The following is a 20633-nucleotide window of genomic DNA, read 5'->3' as shown; positions in this document are numbered from 1 at the left end:
CCGTCACCCCTCAGGTTCCCTCCACAGCACTTTGTTCATACGTGAATCACTGCACACGTTGATTCTACTGTAGTTCGCTGTTTACACGTCTACCTCCTCCAGGGCAAGGAACAAATCTTACTTATCTCTGCAATCTAACGTAGTCAGCTCTCCGCACACCATCCGAGCTTAATTCCCTGCAGAACGGGTCTTTTCTTGCTTATTTCTTGTGTCTCTCCCACGAGAATGTCCACTCAGTGAGAACAGACTTTGCTTGCTTTGATCTCCACTATTTTCCCAGCATCTAAAACAGTGCCTGACACATACTCGGTGATCAAAAGCGTAGGATGAATTGATAAACTGAGGCATGATTCTCACTGTCTAGCCCAGTCCTGGCACACCATAGTGCCAAAAAAATAAGAAGTTTGCTGAATGAATCCTGTCTTGTGTAAAAGTTATTTTTATACACATTTTACAAGCTCTAACAGTTAGTGATCTTGATATCCTACTCTGGTACCTAGCGTAGTGCTTTATACATAGGAGGTCCTTGATTGATTTCTATTAAATTGAACAGGTAGTTCAATAAATTAATACCTTACTCGAGCTTTTATCTTCTAAATCTGAATGTGTCTCATCTCGTCAATAAAGAGGAATCTGTATTATTTCTTATGACACAGGATGCCTCCCTCCCGGGGGGAAGGCAGCACTGCAGAGTGAAGATTACCAGCGGTGCTGTCAGAGAGGTCTGGGTTCAGGTCCCAGCTCCGGCACCGCTCAGGTGTGTGACTTTGAGCACACTATTTAACCTCCCTTCAGCTTCCTCCTTAGAAGAAGATTAGGAGGACCTCCCAGGCAGAGCAGTCTATTTACTTCACAGCTAAATGAACAGCCAGTCCTAAATCCTTTATTACGCCTTCTTTACCAGCCTTAAATCGTTCTAACTCATGTTAGACTATTTTAATATATGTTGCCTGAACTTGAGTGGGTCATTATTTAAAATAGCAGTGGATTATGTTTACAAGGCATTAATTCTCCATTAACTTTTCATGACCTTACAGCCCTTCAGCACTCATCCTGAAAGCACAGGTGACCTGAGCACATGACTGCCATCATTCCTAAGACTTTCTGGAGTCACAGCAACATAGTGGCCCAAGGTGGCACTACCTCACACAGAAGGGCAATTCTCTTTCCCACACAGGTAACAGCACAACGATCTGATAAGTGATGGGTACAAGAACTAGACCCATCAAATACATTACACAGTGACATGACCCTGGCTTATGATGGGACGAGTTATTTTTAAAAATAATAATAAAGGGCTTAATGCTAATGTAAGTGCATCTCGATCAAAATGCATTCAAATCCCTCTGGAGGACAATTCCGTCGGGACGTAGGGAGTGCTTAGCCAGGACTCACAAAGACGAATGTCACTCATCGGGTATGAGGTTATGACTCAGTCACAGGCAGGATTCACTGAGATTCACGCAGATGAGCGGAGAACACAGTGGGTCTTCTGCACAAACATTAAGCGGTCTTTTTCTAAGAGCCTTATTTAATAAAAAGCAGTGACCTACCAAGGAAGATAATAGCATAGAACCAACCTTTAAAAGACAGAATTCAAAAGATCATTCTCTCACAAATCTTGATATTACTGCCTGGCACAGAAAATATTTGCATAAGGAGGCACAAAAATATTTTTTGCATTAGTAAATACTGTCAGCATGGAAGCAATATGAAAATGTAAGACTTTACTGTCAAGTAGTAAACCAAACAAAAAGCAACTGAAAGCCAAATCTCTGTTGCTCATGTGAAAAGAACACTTGAGAATAAAAGGTCAATAGAACTTTTGTTGGCCCCATAGCTAAGGCTGGCCACCTTGTGAGCTGACAGAGCTGTCCACTATTCTGAGAGCGCCTACACCATGTTGAGTGTCTGAATGCATTTTCTCAAAAGTCAACAAGCGAAAAGCACAGTGCTAATGGTGACCTGAATGAAGCTGTGACAAATGTCCTGCTTGAAGATAATCTTCAATAGCGGCAGTTATTGGCTCAGTACCACCAAAAGCGTTCCCAGAGTTTAAAAGGCACAGGTGTAGCTGTGCTATTTTATTTTATTTTAAAAATTTATTTATTTATTTTTGGCTGCATTGGGTCTTCATTGCGGCACGCAGGCTTTCTCTAGTTGTGGTGAGCAGGGGCTACTCTTTGTTATGGTGCGCAGGCTTCTCCTTGTGGTGGCTTCTCTTGTTGCGGAGCACAGGCTCTAGGCGCGCGGGCTCCAGTAGTTGTGGCACGCGGGCTTCAACAGTTGTGGCTCACGGGCTCTAGAGCACAGGCTCAGTAGCTGTGGTGAACGGGCTTAGTTGTTCCATGGCATGTGGGATCTTCCCGGCCCAGGGCTCGAACCCGTGTCCCCTGCATTGGTAGGCAGATTCTTAACCACTGCGCCACCAGGGAAGCCCAGATGTGTTATTTTAAATTCAGTTACTCCCACTTAAAATCCATGATTTAAGGTGTTGGAGAGAGGGAGTAGGCAAAGCAACTTCCTTCCAAAATCAGGAGATAAAGGGGCAATACCTACCACAAAAGAGGTTAAGTGACAGTGGCTAAAATAAAAAAATCAACAAAAATATTGAATAAATATCTTGAATAGCAGAACTTGGCAAGAATCCCTGATACTTTTCAGTGTAAGAATGTAGTCCCAGTTCTGTGATCTTTCACACTAACAGGGACTTTTCCTAAGCACAGAACTCAACATCTAAGGAATTTAAAACACTTGATAATAGTTAATTCGATTCCCTATTACATTCCTTCCTGGTTAAAAAAAAACACAAATTTTGCAAAATGTATCTTGCCCATAGAGGATGGGAAGCACCAAGATGAAATGAATGACTTGAGAGTAAAATGCATCCCTCTGCCTCACGGCCAGAAGCAAAAGTGAGACATCCTATGGCATGAAGAGCGACTTCATCAAAGATTTTCACAGAAACAGCAGAGCCCACACATCCACAGGAGTATAAGTCCCTTCAAAGACTACACGCTCATTACAAAAATGCCCGCCAATGCTCAAGACATCTTAGGAACAAATCTTTTAAGGCTGCCTTCACGTATATAACATTCTTTTGAAATCTTCAACTGTGACAAATTTGGGTCTTTGAAAGTGGAATTTGATATCTGTAAGTTGGAAATACATTGAGAAAATAAAGGGAATCATCAGGCTGGATTTTATTTTTAATCAAAAGAACAAGTGCTTTCCTTATGCGGCTTGTAAACTAATACTTCCAAAGACAATTCTTTAAACCTATTCCAAACTCCCTTTCTAAGAGCAGCAGCTATGGAATAAGCAGGCAGCCTCCCTAGATGACCTCTTTGAAGGGCACCTTTTGCTTTTTAGGATGTCTTTGGTTTTGGCATTGTACGTGCACTTAATTAGGTAGCAGCTAAATCTGATTCCACTTTTCCACATTATTCATTCATTCAACAAATATTTATGGTGCACCTAATACGTGCCAAGTACTGTGTTAAATCCTAGCAAGATGATGGTGAGCAGGCCCACTACCTGTCCTCGTGAAGACGATTTACATAAGCACACAAATTATAACCCATAAGTCAGTCCAGTGGGAAAAAAAGACATATGGTGATGCAAAAACCTATTAAGAAATGATTAAAGAAGACAATGAGGTGATACAAACAAACTTTATTTAACACTTTATGAAGCGGAAAACCTCCTTGCGGAGAACTGCAAAATGGGGTGGACAGCTGGAAGCCTTCATAGGATAAAGAATAAAGAACAAGGAAGAGAGGGACTTCCCTGGTGGTCCAGTGGCTAGGACTCCAAGGTCCCAATGTAGGGGAACCGGGTTCAACCCCTGGTCAGGGAACTAGATCCCACATGCCGCAACTGATCCCGCACGCCGCACTAAGACCCAATGCAGCATGCATAAATTAATTAATTAATAGAACAAGGAAAAGAAAAATAGAAAACATTGGTGACCAACTAGGGCCGCACAGTCACCCTTGTCTGGAGTGAGAAGGCCCAGAGCTGGCTTGGCCCTTGCAGAATGGCTGACTAGCTATGCTCACTGCGTTCCAGGTCAAGCAGAGCGGTTTCAGGGACATCAGAATCATCTAAGTGTCAGTTTGCTGAGGTGGCACCCTGGGCAGAAGCGGCTGCATCTGGGGCCTAGAAAATTATTTCAACAAGCATATAATAGTGAGATCCAGCTAGTGTAAAGAGGCTTCCCTGAGGAGATGTATTAGCTTGAGCTGAAGATAAATAGGAGTTAACTAATAAAAGCAAAGAGGACTATGTGGGGAGAGGTATGGAGACAGTGGGGGTGGAGGAGAATGATGTTCCAAGTATTGTGAACAGCATGTGCAAAGGCTCTGTGGCTTTTTAAAAGACTGTGGGTACATTAAGAAGTGAAAGAGGGACTTCCCTGGTGGCACAGTGGTTAAGAATCTCCTGACGATGCAGGGGACACAGGTTCGAGCTCTGGTCCGAGAATATCCCACATGCTACGGAGCCATTAATCCCATGTGCCACAACTACTGAGCTTGCACTCTAGAACCTGCAAGCCACAACTACTGAGCCCGTGAGCCACAACTACTGAAGCCCATGCCTAGAGCCCATGCTCCACAACAAGAGAAGCCACTGCAATGAGAAGCCTGTGCACCACAACGAAGAGTAGCCCCCGCTCGCCGCAACTAGAGAGAGCCCGCACACAGCAACAAAGACCCAACGCAACCAAAAATAAATAAATAAATTTATTTTTTTTTAAAAAGAATCTATTGTAAAAATCTAGAAGAGAGGGTGGAGCTAACACAGATGAGAGAAATGAATGGATCTGAGAGACACTAAGGAGGTAAAAGCACTAAAGGTTTGGAAGGTATTCTATATTCGTTATTTACTCAAAGTAAATACTCAAAAAAGTATTTACTCAAAGAAAACGCTTTGGCTTTGCCTAAGAATTCCTTATTTGTTAATTATTGCAAACAAAAAAAGTCATGCAAATGTCAGAGTTCTTTTTCAGAGTTCAGCATTAATTTTATCTTCTTTTAGATAAAGAAGAAAAAGTAACAAAGACAAAAACAAAACTTAATAAGTATCTCATTTTATGTAAAAATGTGTGTTCCTGAAAAACTGAGCTACACCTGGGTAATAAAAGAACCTATATCTTATTATTGAGTAAATATTTCTTCCTTGCACAAAAACACACTAAAAAATGCAGAACAGATTATCATGATACTATATCAAGTGAAATGTAAACCATTATCTCAATTATTTCCATACATCATTTCTCCTTTATTATAAGGTACATAAATCAGGTGATTTTACAACTCTAAAAGGAGGGAATGGCTGAGAGATTTAATAATCACCATCAAGTTTTATAATAAACCATTTAGTAAGCAACTAGAATGCCCAAGAGACTTGCAAGGATTTAAAACTATTCTTCCACCAATGACTTCACCCACATGGAAAAGTCATTTTTATACCTATAATACTATGATATGCACTTGTAGTCCACACCCTCCAAAAGTCCACACTCTCCAGTAGGCCTGGGTTACCATGTCATAGCAATGTAGTAAGAAGTTCAAAAGGTAGTCAGCCTTGTAAACGCTATGAATACACATATACCACAAAAAGTTGAATTTTGTACTGAATTGGCCACATGTTCTTGTGTCTGATGTATACAGGCCAATTTGTACCACACTCAGAACAAACATAAAGGAGGAAACTGGGTTTCAGCAGTCTCATATCAACAACAAATGTAACAGCTAAATTCTAATTCCATAAGCTAAAAAAAGTCTAATTTTGAGACTGTGCAACTAGAGTCTGTACCATCCCTTAAAAATACAGGTTTTAACTTGGAAAGAAACAAATTCAATATGAAAACCACTGAGGAAAGAAAACCACGGCAGGTTAATAAACTGACTTCTAAAGGATAAATGCATATTTAAACATGCTGCTTTTGGTGACTTAAGTCACAACCCAGGCATTACTTCATCGGAGACGCTGCATATGAATTTCTGTTTTCCTTCCTTTAAAAAAATCATTAAGCGGGCTTCCCTGGTGGCGCAGTGGTTGAGAGTCCGCCTACCGATGCAGGGCACACGGGTTCGTGCCCTGGTCCGTGAAGATCCCACATGCCGCGGAATGGCTGGGCCCGTGAGCCATGGCCGCTGAGCCTGCGCGTCCGGAGCCTGTGCTCCGCAACGGGAGAGGCCACAACAGTGAGAGGCCCACGTACCATAAAAAAAAAAAAAAAAAACATTAAGCAACTAAAGTATATGTGAAGTAACTTGAATTGCCTAAAACACTGTCTTGACAGTCATTATCCTCTGTAACACATACACTTAAGCCTGAATTGGGCATATAGTGGTATTTTAAGAAATAAAAATTCTGGGGACTTACCTGGTGGCGCAGTGGTTAAGAATCCACCTGCCAATGCAGGCAACACCGGTTCGAGCCCTGGTCCGGGAAGATCCCACATGCCGCGAAGCAACTAAGCCTGTGCACCACAACTACTGAGCCTGCACTCTAGAGCCCACAAGCCACAACTACTGAAGCCTGTGCACCTAGAGCCCATGCTCTGCAACAAGAGAAGCCACCACACGAGAAACCCGTGTACCTCAATGAAGAGTAGACCCCACTCTCCACAACTAGAGAAAGCCCGTGTGCAGCAATGAAGACCCAACGTGGCCAAAAACAAAGAAATAAAATTTTTTTAAAAAATGAAAACAAACAAAACCACACAAACGGTTGAAAGATGGGCCCTATAGTAAAGATGTTGACCCTTTCATGATTTCATCTGCTTGACAAAGATGTCATGATGTCACTTGGCACATGAGTTTCCTAAGTGGACCACGCTCCTTCACACACTCACCAGTATTTCAGTGAGGAACAGCAAAAGGGGTTCTTACCTAAGTCTCAGGTCTTACAATTTCTGAATTTCAAGTGAAGGGATAGTCATTCACCCTTTAGTTTTCTTGAGAAGCACCAAGAAGTATGTCTGCAAAGGCAGCAAAAGCCTGAAGGATTAACGAGGATGTTAGATGTCTCATATCTAAGTTTTATGAACAGAAATAAATGGAGGTTTGTATTTATCAGAGCTTAATATGGTATGTTCCAGATTCTGAGAGGACCTGATTACAGAGGCATTTTGGTTTACCTTTTCTGGTTTTCACTTTTTGTTATGGAAATTTTCAGTACATACAAAGTTGAGAGAGTAGTATGATGAACTGCCATCACTCAGCTCAAGAATTAACAATGTATAGCTATTTATAATCTCCCATTCCCACTCCTTTCCTCTGCTGGATTGTTTTAACGCAAACTTCATATATCATATCTGAAATAAGCAGAAAAAATGGTCTGCAAAAACATATCACTTCCTAATCCCCAGAAGCTGTGAATATTACTTTACATGGCAAAAAACTGTGACTGTAACTTTGGATCTTAAGGAGGAATTTATCTTGGATTATCCAAGTAAGCCCTAAATGCAATCACATGAATCTTTATAGGAGACAGGCAGAGGGAGATGAGACACAGACATACCAAGAGGAGAAGACCATGAGACGGTGCAGAGAGATGCAGCCACAAGCCAAGGACAGCTTCCAAACTTGGAAGAGGTAAGAATTCTCCCCTAGCATCTCAGAGGGAGCATGGGCTTGCCTACACCTTGATTTTAGACTTCTAGCCTCCAGAACTAAGAGAGAATAAAGTTCTGTTGTTTAATCCACCTAGTCTGTGTTAATTTGTTACTGCAGTCATAGGAAACTAACACAATATCACGTAATCTGAAAAACATTTCAGTATGTATCTTCAAGAAATAGACTCTTTTTTAATAATAATATAATTATCATTCCCTTTAAGAGTCCTTTAATTTGTCTAATATCCAGAGTTTAAATTTCCCAAATTGTCTCATAATTTTATATTTATAATTTATAACTTTATGTTGATTTAGCCAAACCAAGATCCAAACATGGTTATGTCTCTTAAGTCTCAATGCCACTTTTTAAAAAATAATAAATAAAAACACTTATCTGACACTGACTTTGGGAGAAAAAATAATAGTTCCTCTTCCTTGTTTTTCTTGCCACTTATTTCCTGAACAAACTGAATAACTTGTCCTACAGAAATTTCTGCATTCTGGATTTGGCTAGTCACATCTCCATGGTACTTTTTGACAAGGTCCTCTTTTTCCTATGCTTCTTATAAACTAGTAGTCAGATCTAAAGTCTTGATCAGAATCACATTCAGCTTTTTGGCAAGAAACTTCAGAGATGGTTCTATATATTCCCTATTGCATCAAGTTAGGGGGCACGTATTCACTTCTTTCTCTTTTTGTAATATTAAGATTGATCAGTGGGTCCTGGGGTTATCAGCCTGATCCATCAATTATAAAGTTCCCAATCAGCCTTTGACCTAATAGTTTTCACAGTCACAGATGACCATTCCCTAGATCTGTTTATTTCATTAGGGGTAATGAAATGATACTATTTTCTTTATATCATTCCTTCTGCATTTACCAGCTGGAATTCTTCTAAAAATAAGATTTTTGTTCAAACAATCTATTTGGTTACTCTGAAATACAGGGTTTTTGTTTTTTTTTTTAAACAGGAAAAGTAAGATAAATGCTTGACAACATCTAATTTTTAAGGTAGTGCCAGGACGGACATCCGCCTCTTGACTACAAAGACTACCTTGTCTGTACTCAATGAATGTAACTTCTCCAGTGTGCGCAACTTAGTCCTCAAGTTACCAATTCAAATACTCAGCCTACAATATGAAACCTGGGTTTTTTTGAGATTTATTTGTGCTTTTATTTGCCAGTATAATTTAACTACAATGGCCTGCAAACTTTTCTGATCTAAAAAGTACATTTTACATCACAGTTCAACAAACACACACACATATGTAATACGCATACATAGATGAAAGTGAAACAAAAGAATATGAAACCTATTTTTAAAGAATAAAAGCCAGGATCCAACATGTCTATGTCAATTTGATGTCGATTCTTAGGATTTATGCCCATCAGATCAGTCCAAACTCCTCAACCAACCCCTTCAAACCACTCACCCTGAGTCTACCTGATCCTGTTTCACTAATACAACCCATCTTCTCATTCTGGACTCTGTGCCTTTGGTTCAGTGCTCTGCACACCTGCCTCTAACCCTGCAACCAGCTCAAGATGTCCTCTTCCCCCTCAAAAGTAAACACGCGGGGATTCCCTGGTGGCGCAGTGGTTGAGAGTCCGCCTGCCGACGCAGGGGACGCGGATTCGTGCCCCGGTCCGGGAAGATCCCACATGCCGCGGGGCGGCTGGGCCCATGAGCCATGGCCACTGAGCCTGCGTGTCCGGGGCCTGTGCTCCGAGACGGGAGAGGCCCCAACAGTGAGAGGCCCGCGTACCGCAAAAAAAAAAAGTAAACACGCCTCCTGCTCTTCCAGCACCCTCCTTTCTTTTATGAATGGCACAACCCTTCTTTCAGGAGACTGTTCTTTCTCTGCGTCCTAACTATGGATATGTATTTCTAGATGGGGCTGCCAATTACCAAATAATTTGGGCCCCTGGCCACAGGGAAAAGGGTGTCACCCAAGCGAAGTTGACCAGAGGCATTCCTGGGATTCTGAGATGTAGACTAAAAGAAAGTCAGGCCCTCTTTCTGGGTGATCCTTGCCTTTCTGGCAGTCATGCCCCCAGCCACGTGGAGGAAATTGACTCAGAGAGAAGTAGGGATAAGACACAGAGAGTCTTGGTGGTATAGGAGTTTTCAGTTTTGGTTTCCAAGACCGCCTTCACTTCTCCCATACCTTTGACCATATGAACCAATAAATTCCCTGCTGTACAGTTTAAATTTCTAAAATTTACAACCAAAGGAATCCTAATATGACCCCCACCATGATTCTTGAAGCCTATGACCACCATGACCTCTACCTTCCTGGTTTCTTGCACTTACTTTCTATACAAATAACACTTCATCACATGCTGTCCTGATTTTTTTTGTGTGTCAAATACATATCTGTCACTATCTTTTGTGGCCTTGCAGACATATATCTTACATACCTTTTGAAAGACCCCCAAACAATCCCTAGAATAGTGCTAATAGAGCTTCAGTAATAAATAACAATTACCATGTATTGAATATTACTTCCATGGTAAGCACTTCACATGAGTTATCTTATTTAACCCTCACGGAAACCTCCTGGGTTGGGCATTATTTCCACTTAGAGATAAAGAAGCTGAGGTTCATCATAGGAAAGTAACTGGTGCAAAGACACACATTTACTAAATAGTAAAGCAGGGATTTGAACCAGATTTGCATCCAAATTGCATCCTCTTCCCACCTCACCCATGTTGCCTCCAACAATGATAGAAACTTGCTAATTAATTTACCAGAGACTGTAATTGATCAAAGACCTCCATTTAACCCCTGATTTTCCACTAACCTCAAAGTGCAGGTCCCTTCATCATTAAGAATAACATTAATATATGAATGTATAAATAAATACGCTATATGAAAATAAGTATCTTGAAAAAAGTTACAATACAATTTCTCCAAAATTGCTTCTGGCAGCCTGAAGATGAAATCCTGGCATTTCTCTTAAAGTAACAGGTAAAAGGAATGAATATTTATTTAAGACCACTCTGCCAGAACAAGATGTATACAACTCCCCTGGCAGTGATATTTCAAAACAGCAAAAGGAGATTTGTGAGCACCTGTCAATGTGTAACATGCCTTCAGCTCTGCAACTGCTCACAGGAATATTCCTATGTCATCATTAGACAGTAATGTTATTGAGCACTCCCATGGCCCGGAGGCAAGAACAGAAGCCCTTTAGGAAGAAAACGGCTCCGTCTTCTTAGCTCAGCAACGGCAGGGGCCAGAGGACAGGAACAGCAATTTACTGGTAGAGAACTTAAAAGCCACCGGCTCTCATCTCTACATGATCTGTATCCTTCAGGCCAACGTTTTCAATTCCATGCTTGTGTCTCCAATTCCTGCTGGACACATCAACATGGAACTCCCGCTATCAAATTAACTTTGGGGCAATAATAGTTTTTCAGCATCTAGCCAAGTACTTTCCATTGAAAAGTGTCCCATTAACTTGTTGGTGGTTGTCTGTTTCTCTTTTTTCCTTTCTCATTTTTACCACTTTACTTGAGGGCCTTATACCACATACACACTCTTCTGGGAAATATAATGATTGTTCCTAGAAGACGAGAAGCTGCTATCAAAGAGGCATGCTCCTTATTTATAATTTGGCAACAGCACAGCCAAGGGGAGGGTATGCCTAGCACTCACTGAAGAATGGCTGCATCCCCTGATGGGACAAGACTTTGCTAACTTGCATACTCTGGTCAAAGACAGGCCCTAAAGAATTCATTGCCATCACAGACTCAAAAATACTTCAGATGAGATCGTATATGTGATAGTGCTTTGTGACTCTAAATTACCCCTGCTAGTGATGTGCCTGTTACAAAGGCAAAGACCTGGGGAATAGGTAGGCGTATGGTTTGAAAGAACTAACTAGGTCCGAACAGAAGGAAAAAAGAAAGAGAGAGCCCAGAGGATTCAACAGAAAGCCTAGACAACAAAGGGAATGTGGTGGTGGAAAGTTTCAAGTTAGCAAACGCCCACTCAGTTCAACAAACACTTACTGGATGGCAGGCACTGGTCTACGTCTTGGGACACAGAGCCAAAGACAGTCAAAACTAATTCAGCCAAGATCCCTGCCCTCCGTGGAGCTTTATGTTCTTATTCGGGGAGACAGCTGATAAACAATACACATAATAAATAAGTAAATTGTAATATGTTAGAAGATAAGTGCAGGAGAGCAGGGGAAGGGGGATGGAAAGTGCAGAGGGTTTGCAATACTCTCAGATTAAAAGGCATGCCAAAGAGCATAATGAGTCAGATTTCCAATGATGTTCCTCAAAAACTACATTCAAGGGACTTCCCTGGTGACGCAGTGGTTAAGAATCTGCCTGCCAATGCGGGGGACATGGGTTTGATCCCTGGTCCAGGAAGATCCCACATGCCATGGAGCAGCTACGCCCGGGCACCACAACTACTGAGCCTGTGCTTTAGAGCCCGCAAGCCACAACAACTGAGCCCTCGAGCCACAACTACTGAAACCTGTGCGCCTAGAGCCCATACTCCTCAACAAGAGAAGCCACTGCACTGAGAAGCCCGCACACCACAAAGAAGAGTGGCCCCCGCTCACCACAACTAGAGAAAGCCCACACGCAGCAATGAAGACCCAATGCAACCAAAGATAAATAAATAATTTTTTTTAAAAACTACATTCAATTGCAGGAGAAATGAGGAAAATCAAACAGAGCTTGAATGAAACGTGCATAAAAGTTGACAAATCCAAATTGCCTAGGAACATACAGCTCATTTTCCATATTTCGTCTTCTTCACCCTTGTTCAAAATTATTGACACCAACAGGCTACATAACATATTTACAGAGGAAGATATGAAACAACTTAGCCAGAGGCAGAGCAAAGGGAATTATAAGAGACAAGGGCAAAGCAGATGAGAGCAAAAACAGGAGCAAAGCAGTACCTCAGGAAAGGGCTAATTCAACAGGACTTTAAATATGACAATTTTTTTCTTAGGAATAGTTGGCTCTAGGTCGAGGATGATATATAAGTTTCATTTCTAGTAACAACCCCAAACAGCTGGCAGAGTCCTTCTGGATCCCTGCATTGATAAAGAGTTCTGGGTCCTGTGGGCAATGAACTAGACATTTCTTCCATGAGCTCAAGACGGGGGACTGCGCACACATGCCCTACACTTGCCTTTCCTTCCTTGGTAGAGCTTAGCGCTTTTTAAAAAAAAAAAAAAAAGCAGTAAACACTCACTGGCCACCTACAATGTGAAGCAAAACTAAGAACAGTGGAGGATTTGGAGTGTAGAGCTTGATCCAAGTCCTAATGGAATTTATAATATAATTTGGAAGAAGAATAATTACACAAAAGATAACACTAGAAAGCATCAAATGACTAAATTCCTAAAATTTCAGTACGGAGATTCAGATGCCAGGAAATTGCTACAGGAAAAGATAGCCAAGAAAGGTTAAAGGAGGACACAGGCTCTGAACTAGGCTTTGAATAATTCACATCACTGAAATAACTGGAAAGAGGAAGGACTGGTCCTAGCAAGATGGCAAGTAAGGAATAGGCAGGCGTGCTCAGGAATGAGGAACAGATCAGCATGGCAGCCAGAGCAGAGGATCTAAACAGGGCACCAGATCATAGATGCCTTGAGCATTAGTCAGGGATCTCCAGAGACAAGAGAACCAACAGGAGACGTATATATAAAGGAGATGTGTGTGTGTATATATAGAGACAGATAGAAAGGTTTATTATAAGGAATTGGCTCATGCAATTATGAAGGCTGAGAAGTCCCAAGGTCTGCACTCGGCAAGCCAGAGAAGTAGGACAGCTGATAATATAGTTCAAGTCCAAGTTTGAGGCCAAAGTCACAGAAGATGGATGCCCTAGCTCAAAAACAGGCAGAGTGAGCAAATTCTCCCTTACTCAGCCTTTCTGTTCAGTTCAGGTCTTCAATGGATTGAATGACGCCCACCGACAATGGAAAGGCCATCTGCTTTACTCAGTCTACCAATTCCAGTGTTAATATCATCCAGAAACACCTTCACAGACACACCCACAATAATGTTTAACCACATCTCTGGGCACCCTGTGGCCCAGTCACGTTGGTACCTAAATTTAACCATCACAGCTTGAACTGAGTCATTATCCAGTAGGCAACAAGGACCGTGATCAGAGACATGAGCAAAGCTATACTTTATAAAACCAAACTGACTGTGGCATGAAAATGGATTACAGAAGGAAAAACTGGAAGCAAAAACAAGGTAAAAAAATATTATAATTGCCCATGTGATAATAAGAGGCAGACCATCAACGACAAACACGTACAGGATTCTATTCAAGATGAGGTACTCTGCTAGGTGATTAAGATGAGCTACTCGTGTCACCCTACAGTTTAATTTGATGTCAGGATCGAAATGGAGACCTATGCAGCAGGACTGGAGAAGCAAGCCTAGGATTCCAAAGGTCATCAATGAAGACGCAGATTTAGGGATTACCCATATAGGGAAGGGAGCCGAGTTGATAGTTTGCTTCTGGCGTGCCCATCCTGACAGAAGCCCGCAGGACAGCAGGTTGAATCAGTCAGTCTTGAGTCAGGAAGCCTCATCAGACCAACTCGTTTTTGTGATTCACTGGGGAGGAATGACCACTCCTAGGTGGCAAACTAATCCTAAAACATGATCAAGAGGTGGGATTACTTGAGAGGAAAAAAAGGCAGGAGGCAACACAACCAGCCTGCAGACACCTAAACACAACTTACAAGCTGATTCATCAAGAGCAACTGCAGGGTCCACTTTCCAAACCAGACACACAAAGTCTTCAACAGGAACCCAGTGGAGAAGAACAAGGAGGAAACTGAGAGAAGGTCAAACTTCATCAAGCTGATAAGAGATTAGCATTAACCATGAAGTTTCTAACACAACTCAGGTAAATAGCAGGTTATCTGGTATTTCCTGAAGTAAATCAAGGTCAATGGAAGTCCTACTGTCACATTTTTCATAAGCATTTAAATTACTGCGTCTTGCTTAAAATAAGCCAAAGTGAAAAATAAATAAAAATAAGCCAAAGTGTAAACAGTCTGCAATATACACAAACAGGAGAGATTTTAAATATTCAACTTACCAAAAAAGTGACAATGTTAGCGAACAGGCAGTAACCAAGACTAATACATAAGGTATGTTGCATCTTCCCACGAAAAAAAATCAAAAGTACTATATACAAATGATGAAGTTTCTCTTGTATTCTAAGAAATTCTTTTTTTACGGAAGAATTTTTCATACAAAAAATATCAAGAAACATTTTTCCTAATACAGTAAATATGGGCAGCATCATCTCCATTTTGAGGATGCACAAAGTTTCATGCTAAATGACCTACTGACGATCTTTTTTTTTTTTTTTGGCTGCGCCACGCTGCATGCAGGATCTTAGTTCCCCGACCAGGGACCGAACCCGTGCCCCCTGCAGTGGAAGTGCAGAGTCCTAACTACTCAACCACCAGGGAAGTCCCGATGATCATATTTTTACAGTATAGCTTACATCACTTATGCATAAATACACACATGTATATATGTCATATATATATACATATAAAGGGTGTATATGTTTATACTGTACAGATATTTATATTTGTTAAGATACTTTTATACTCATTCTGATATATTACAAAGAAAATCATGAATGAACTCCAAGTACACGTTCCATGAACACAAACAAAGCAGAAGATACTCATCTTGAGGAATGCAACATAATCTTCTAATTGAATGCTTATGAAAAAAGCTTGGACTCGATGAAAATATTAATCAACTCTCTAAGATGGTCAATAAAAACTCTGCCACACGAATTTCTGAAATGTTCCTCCTTCAATGAGCCTGGGTCATGAAATTTAGCCAAAGTATCATATTTCACATTTGCCACACACAGATGAGTGAAATCAGTTCCTGGGACTTTCTATAGGCCTAAAGATCTTAAAATTGACCCATGACCAATATTTCAACAGAGGTAAATTTTCATACAAGAAGAGGAGCTAAAATACACTCACTCTGCATTCTGCAAAACCTGGTGGATTCTCTGAACTCCTTAATAGCATGTCCTAGAATAATGTTCTTAAAAAAATTTTTTTTAACTATGCTCCATAAAAAATAATTAGCAGCTCATCCGACAATTGCAGAGTATTTTTATAGCTGTTATCGATTACTATGTTCTCTTGGGGAAAACATTAAAACCAAAAAGAACCTGACATGTGAAGAAATGAGGTAAGCCTTACCTAAAAGCTCAGCGCCTTCTGTTACTACGACCTTTTGTTTCACAGTCGGGTCATGTAATAATAATTTCTATCTTCAGTCCAATACATTCAAAAAAGAAAGCTATTAATATAATTTAAAATGTAGGGACACTATTAGAGGAAGTGTAAATTAGAGGAATTTAGCATTTTCATACCTCTGACTCTTTCACAAACCTTTCCTACACAAGTGTACAAAGACAGACTTTAAAGGATGTTCTCTAAAGCACTAGTCTTACTATAGAAAAATGGGAAACAACCCAAATTTCCAACAACAGGAAACTGTTAAAATAACCTGTCATGCAATACTATACAGTATGATCTGTATGTATGGTCATGGGAACATTTTCAACACCAATTAAGTTAAAAATAAAAACGAAGTTGAAAGTTGTTTTATATTACCCCACTTGTTATTAACAATAACAATAATAAACATATTTTTAATACAGGGAAATTTGGGGGAAGTTTCTCTAGAATACAAGATCACAGTGCACTTTATCTTTCAACATTACATATTTCTGTGATGTTTGAATGTTGAATAATATGTATTGTGTGTATAATCAGAAAAAATAAAGTTTTATTTTAAGTTAGTGATATAATTGGAGGGGAAGTAGGAAAAAATTTTATGTATAAAGAAAAGGGAAGGGGCTTCCCTGGTGGCACAGTGGTTGAGAGTCCGCCTGCCGATGCAGGAGACACGGGTTCATGCCCCGGTCCGGGAAGATCCCACATGCCGCGGAGCGGCTGGGCCCGTGAACCATGGCCGCTGAGCCTGCGCATCTGGAGCCTGTGCTCCGCAACGGGAGAGGCCACAACAGTGAGAGGCCCACATACCGCAAAAAAAAAAAAGAAAAAAAAAAAGGGAAATCTTAGGGTGTTAAAAAACTTTTCTATTTTAGCTCTACAATATTCTCTACAATATTATCTGCCTCTACCTCTCTTTTGGAAGACAGCTGTTTCCTTATTCTCAGAATTTCAAAACTGAACAACATACATAGACATTGGAAGGGCCCCTTACCATCTCCCGTTAGTAATAGCTTATAGGGATAAAAGTTTAGGCCAAACTCCAGTATTTATCAAATTCAACACTGTCAGTTCCTGAACAGTTGCAAACAAACTGCAAAGGTGTCTCTAAGTTATTTCAGAATTAACCAAAAAAAAAGAAGAAAAAAAAGGATTCTGCAGACTCTGAAACTATCTGAAGCATTTTCATGATGGAAATATGAGGAATTAGAGATAGCTACCTACTTTTGAATCCACAGCCCCGTAACCTATTCAAACATTGTAAAAACTAGATGGAAAGGACAAGACAACAGTGCCTGGAAAGGTAACTGAGGAATCACAAGCATGGGGGAAATTTCCACCTGCCTGGGGAACGGTGTGAACCTGTGCTGGGAGAGGGGTGTCTCCACAGTCATGTGACCTTGGCAAAACAATTAAACTCCTCTACCACAATTTCCTCACCTGCAAAATCAAAGGATGGAGAATAAACAATCTCTGTGGTCCCTTTCAGCTCTAAAATTCTGAAAACAAAGCTTTACTCTTTCCTTGCCAAAGGATATCTTAAATATATATATATATATATATACATATACATATATATATATACACACACATGTACATAGCATAAAATGTAAGGTATAAGGTTATAAGGTACAAGGCCAAAAACAGCAGACGCCTGCCTGGCTCCTCCCCAACCTTGAGTTCCACTCTCCAAAAGAAGCCCCTTCAATTCTTTTAGATGTTTCTTCTAGTAATTACTTCCATATTTGTAAATCACACATTTAGATTAATATTTTCTGATTTTTCTCAATTTTAGACCCTACCAAAAGTTCCTTATGGCAACTATTGGGGCATTTATCACCTGTCCCACCTCCTGGGGTGCAGCTACACTGTTGAGATGCAAAGGATATAAAGATTATATGCATGTACACACATGTATAAGAACGTGTTTCTATATAGTCCTGTCCCCAGTGAGCACTCATTTTGATTCATGAGAAATAAGGTCCCATTCTAAACACTACACATCTAAACACTGCACAAAATGTAGCAGAGAAAAAATTAAAAGCCTGGCCTCTAAATCAGAAAAGTCCTGCATTCGGGTCTGAGTCCACCACATACAGGAACAAAGTATGCACCTGAAAATTCCTTATTTTCTCTGAATCTCATCTATTCTCCTCCTGTGTAAGCTGAATATAAGACACCAACTACAAAATGGTTAAATCACAAAGCACAAATACGGTATACCTGTGAAAGCACTGTTACTCATAAAGCACTATAAAAATGTTACTTTCTGTTACTGTCTTCACTAAGAGATCCCTATAAATGAAGTACCTGAAGTTACTGGTCACTGTTCTCCTATGTAGGCTAAAAACTAAGAGTCAGAAGTCACTGAGAATAAGAGTGAAATAGATGTAAGTCATGTTCCAAGGCCAGAATCTGAGGGTCCAGCTCTTCAAAGGGTCTATGTATTGCCCTATGAGACAAATGCACACAGAACAAAGATTGAGCATCTCAGCAGGGGTCAGAGAAAGCAATTGTTTTATATTTGCAGAGAGAGAGAGCTTCCTTACCAAATTTTCTTTATAAAAGTAATACAAGGGGACTTCCCTGGTGGTCCAGTAGTTTAGAATCCACCTTCCAACGCAGGGGACCCGGGTTTGAGATCCCACATGCTGCGGAGCAACTAAGCCCATGCACCACAACTACTGAGCCCACGCACTCTAGAGCCCATGCGCCACAACTAGAGAGAAGCCTGCATGCCGCAATGAAAAATCTCACATGCTGCAACCAAGACCTGATGCCACCAAATAAGTAAATATTTTTTAAAATAAATAAAAATAAAATACAAGAACATAATTTCAAAGGTCACTCCTCAGGCTTCTTCTAATATGTACCTCTATATTTCAAAATAATTTGTACATCTGCTTTTTGATTTGCAGACATAATCTATTGGCTTCCTATTACAACACAAAGAACTTTGCAGAGAAAGTCTTTTGGACCAAATTTGGGAAGTTATCATGAAGAACTGTCCAGCAATGCATTACCGACACTACAGTAAAACTGTCCTCTCATTTCTGGTCTTCAGAGGCCTACATTGAAAGTGATACAACCATAGTGTCTCTATTTAGAGGCAAGTAGGAAGCTAGCTGGGCAGATAGATCTAGATTATGAGACCACTCTAAATCTCTCTCTGAATCTAGTTCAGTGATACTCAGTTTCTCTTGTCTTTTCCACATGCCCCACACAGTTTAATCCTGTTCCTAAAGCTACAGGTCAAATGACAAATGGGATCCCAAACTTAACTTATTTCAAGACAAGCATGGAAACAATTCTATGAGCTGTGTGGAAAGGGGGTAACTGGAACTAAAAGAAACCAGCCTTTAATTATCTGAAAAGTTATCTAAAGACAACAAATATGCTGCACTAAAAAGTAAATTTATGGACTGAATCTCCTGCTCCATTTCTGTCCAGAGAAGACCACTAAACTTCTCCAGATGTGGTCTTGGGCTGTGGTACGCTACATTTGGGCTGTTTCAGGGAAAACATCCTGTCTAGTGCCAGGTGTACAAGTGAACTTGAGGTCAGGCAGGTGACCCTGCTGACCAGGCATGGTACATTAAGGAGAGGAAATCTTTTCTCTCGCTAATCAACAGGATAAAGGTGATTAAGCAGGAATTATTTTTTCAATGACCTACATAATTTCATCAGGGCTGCTGTGGCTATTAGCAGAGAGCAGCTGACTTTCTAATGAGATGAATTTGATAGCATGGCCCTGCCACAGAAGGCAGGGAGTGGGCCCAATCTACAGGGAAGCAACAAATGGTGCGCATTGTTTACTACTCCTCCCCAGGGCTGTCTCTCCTCTGTTTTGGGCTCCTTCCTTCCACGGGGAATACTCCCCACCCTGGGATGCCTAAGGCCGCAGCACCTGCTGAATGGTGGAAGCCGGGTCTATTTTTTTTTTAATTTTTATTTTATATTGGAGTATAGTTGATTTACAATGTTAGTTTCAGGTGTGCAGCAGTGTGATTCAGTTATACAAATACATACATCCATTCTTTTTCAGATGCTTTTCCCATTTCGGTTATTACAGAATATTGAGTAGAGTTCCCTGTGCTATACAGTCCTTGTTGAATATCTTTTTACAGATAGCAGTGTGTATTAGTCCAGCTCTGTCCCACCCACTTGGATCCACCCATTCTTAATAAACCCGAATAAATTAGGAGTCTGGGATTAACATAAACCGGGTCTATTAAGAATGGGTGGATCCAAGTGGGTGGGACAGAGCTGGGCTAATTCATCAGAACTGCCCACGTGATTCCCAAAGTCCCAAGCAAACAAGGCTACCGCTGCCACCAACACCTCTCTCTGGCTGGGCTTGAGATAGGACAGCAGTTAGTTCCACTCCCTACCAGAAGTGGAATTAACAAGGGACCTTTGTTAAGGTCGAAGCAGGATACACACACGCACGCACGCACACACATACCATCATCATCATCAATAACAACCACGACTTGAACGCAGTTTCATTAGAGAATGTGACGAAACTGAGCAAGAGCCACCCAACAAGTGAGTCCTAACACCAGGAAAGCGCTGCAATCCTCAGAGTGGCACCGCCTCTGCCTCTTGTGTGAAAGCGAGGAGGTCGGGAGAGGAAAACTGAGCCCCAGATCTCTTCGCCTTCGCCAGTTCCTCCGGTAGGATCAGGCTCTCCGGCCCCAAGAACCAAAAAAAGGGTGGAGAGC

This window comes from Phocoena phocoena, chromosome 5 (genome assembly GCF_963924675.1).
Source record: "Phocoena phocoena chromosome 5, mPhoPho1.1, whole genome shotgun sequence".
In the NCBI taxonomy this organism is placed as follows: domain Eukaryota; kingdom Metazoa; phylum Chordata; class Mammalia; order Artiodactyla; family Phocoenidae; genus Phocoena; species Phocoena phocoena.
The sequence above is the reverse complement of the archived record's forward strand: the minus strand, read 5'-3'. Positions refer to the sequence as shown.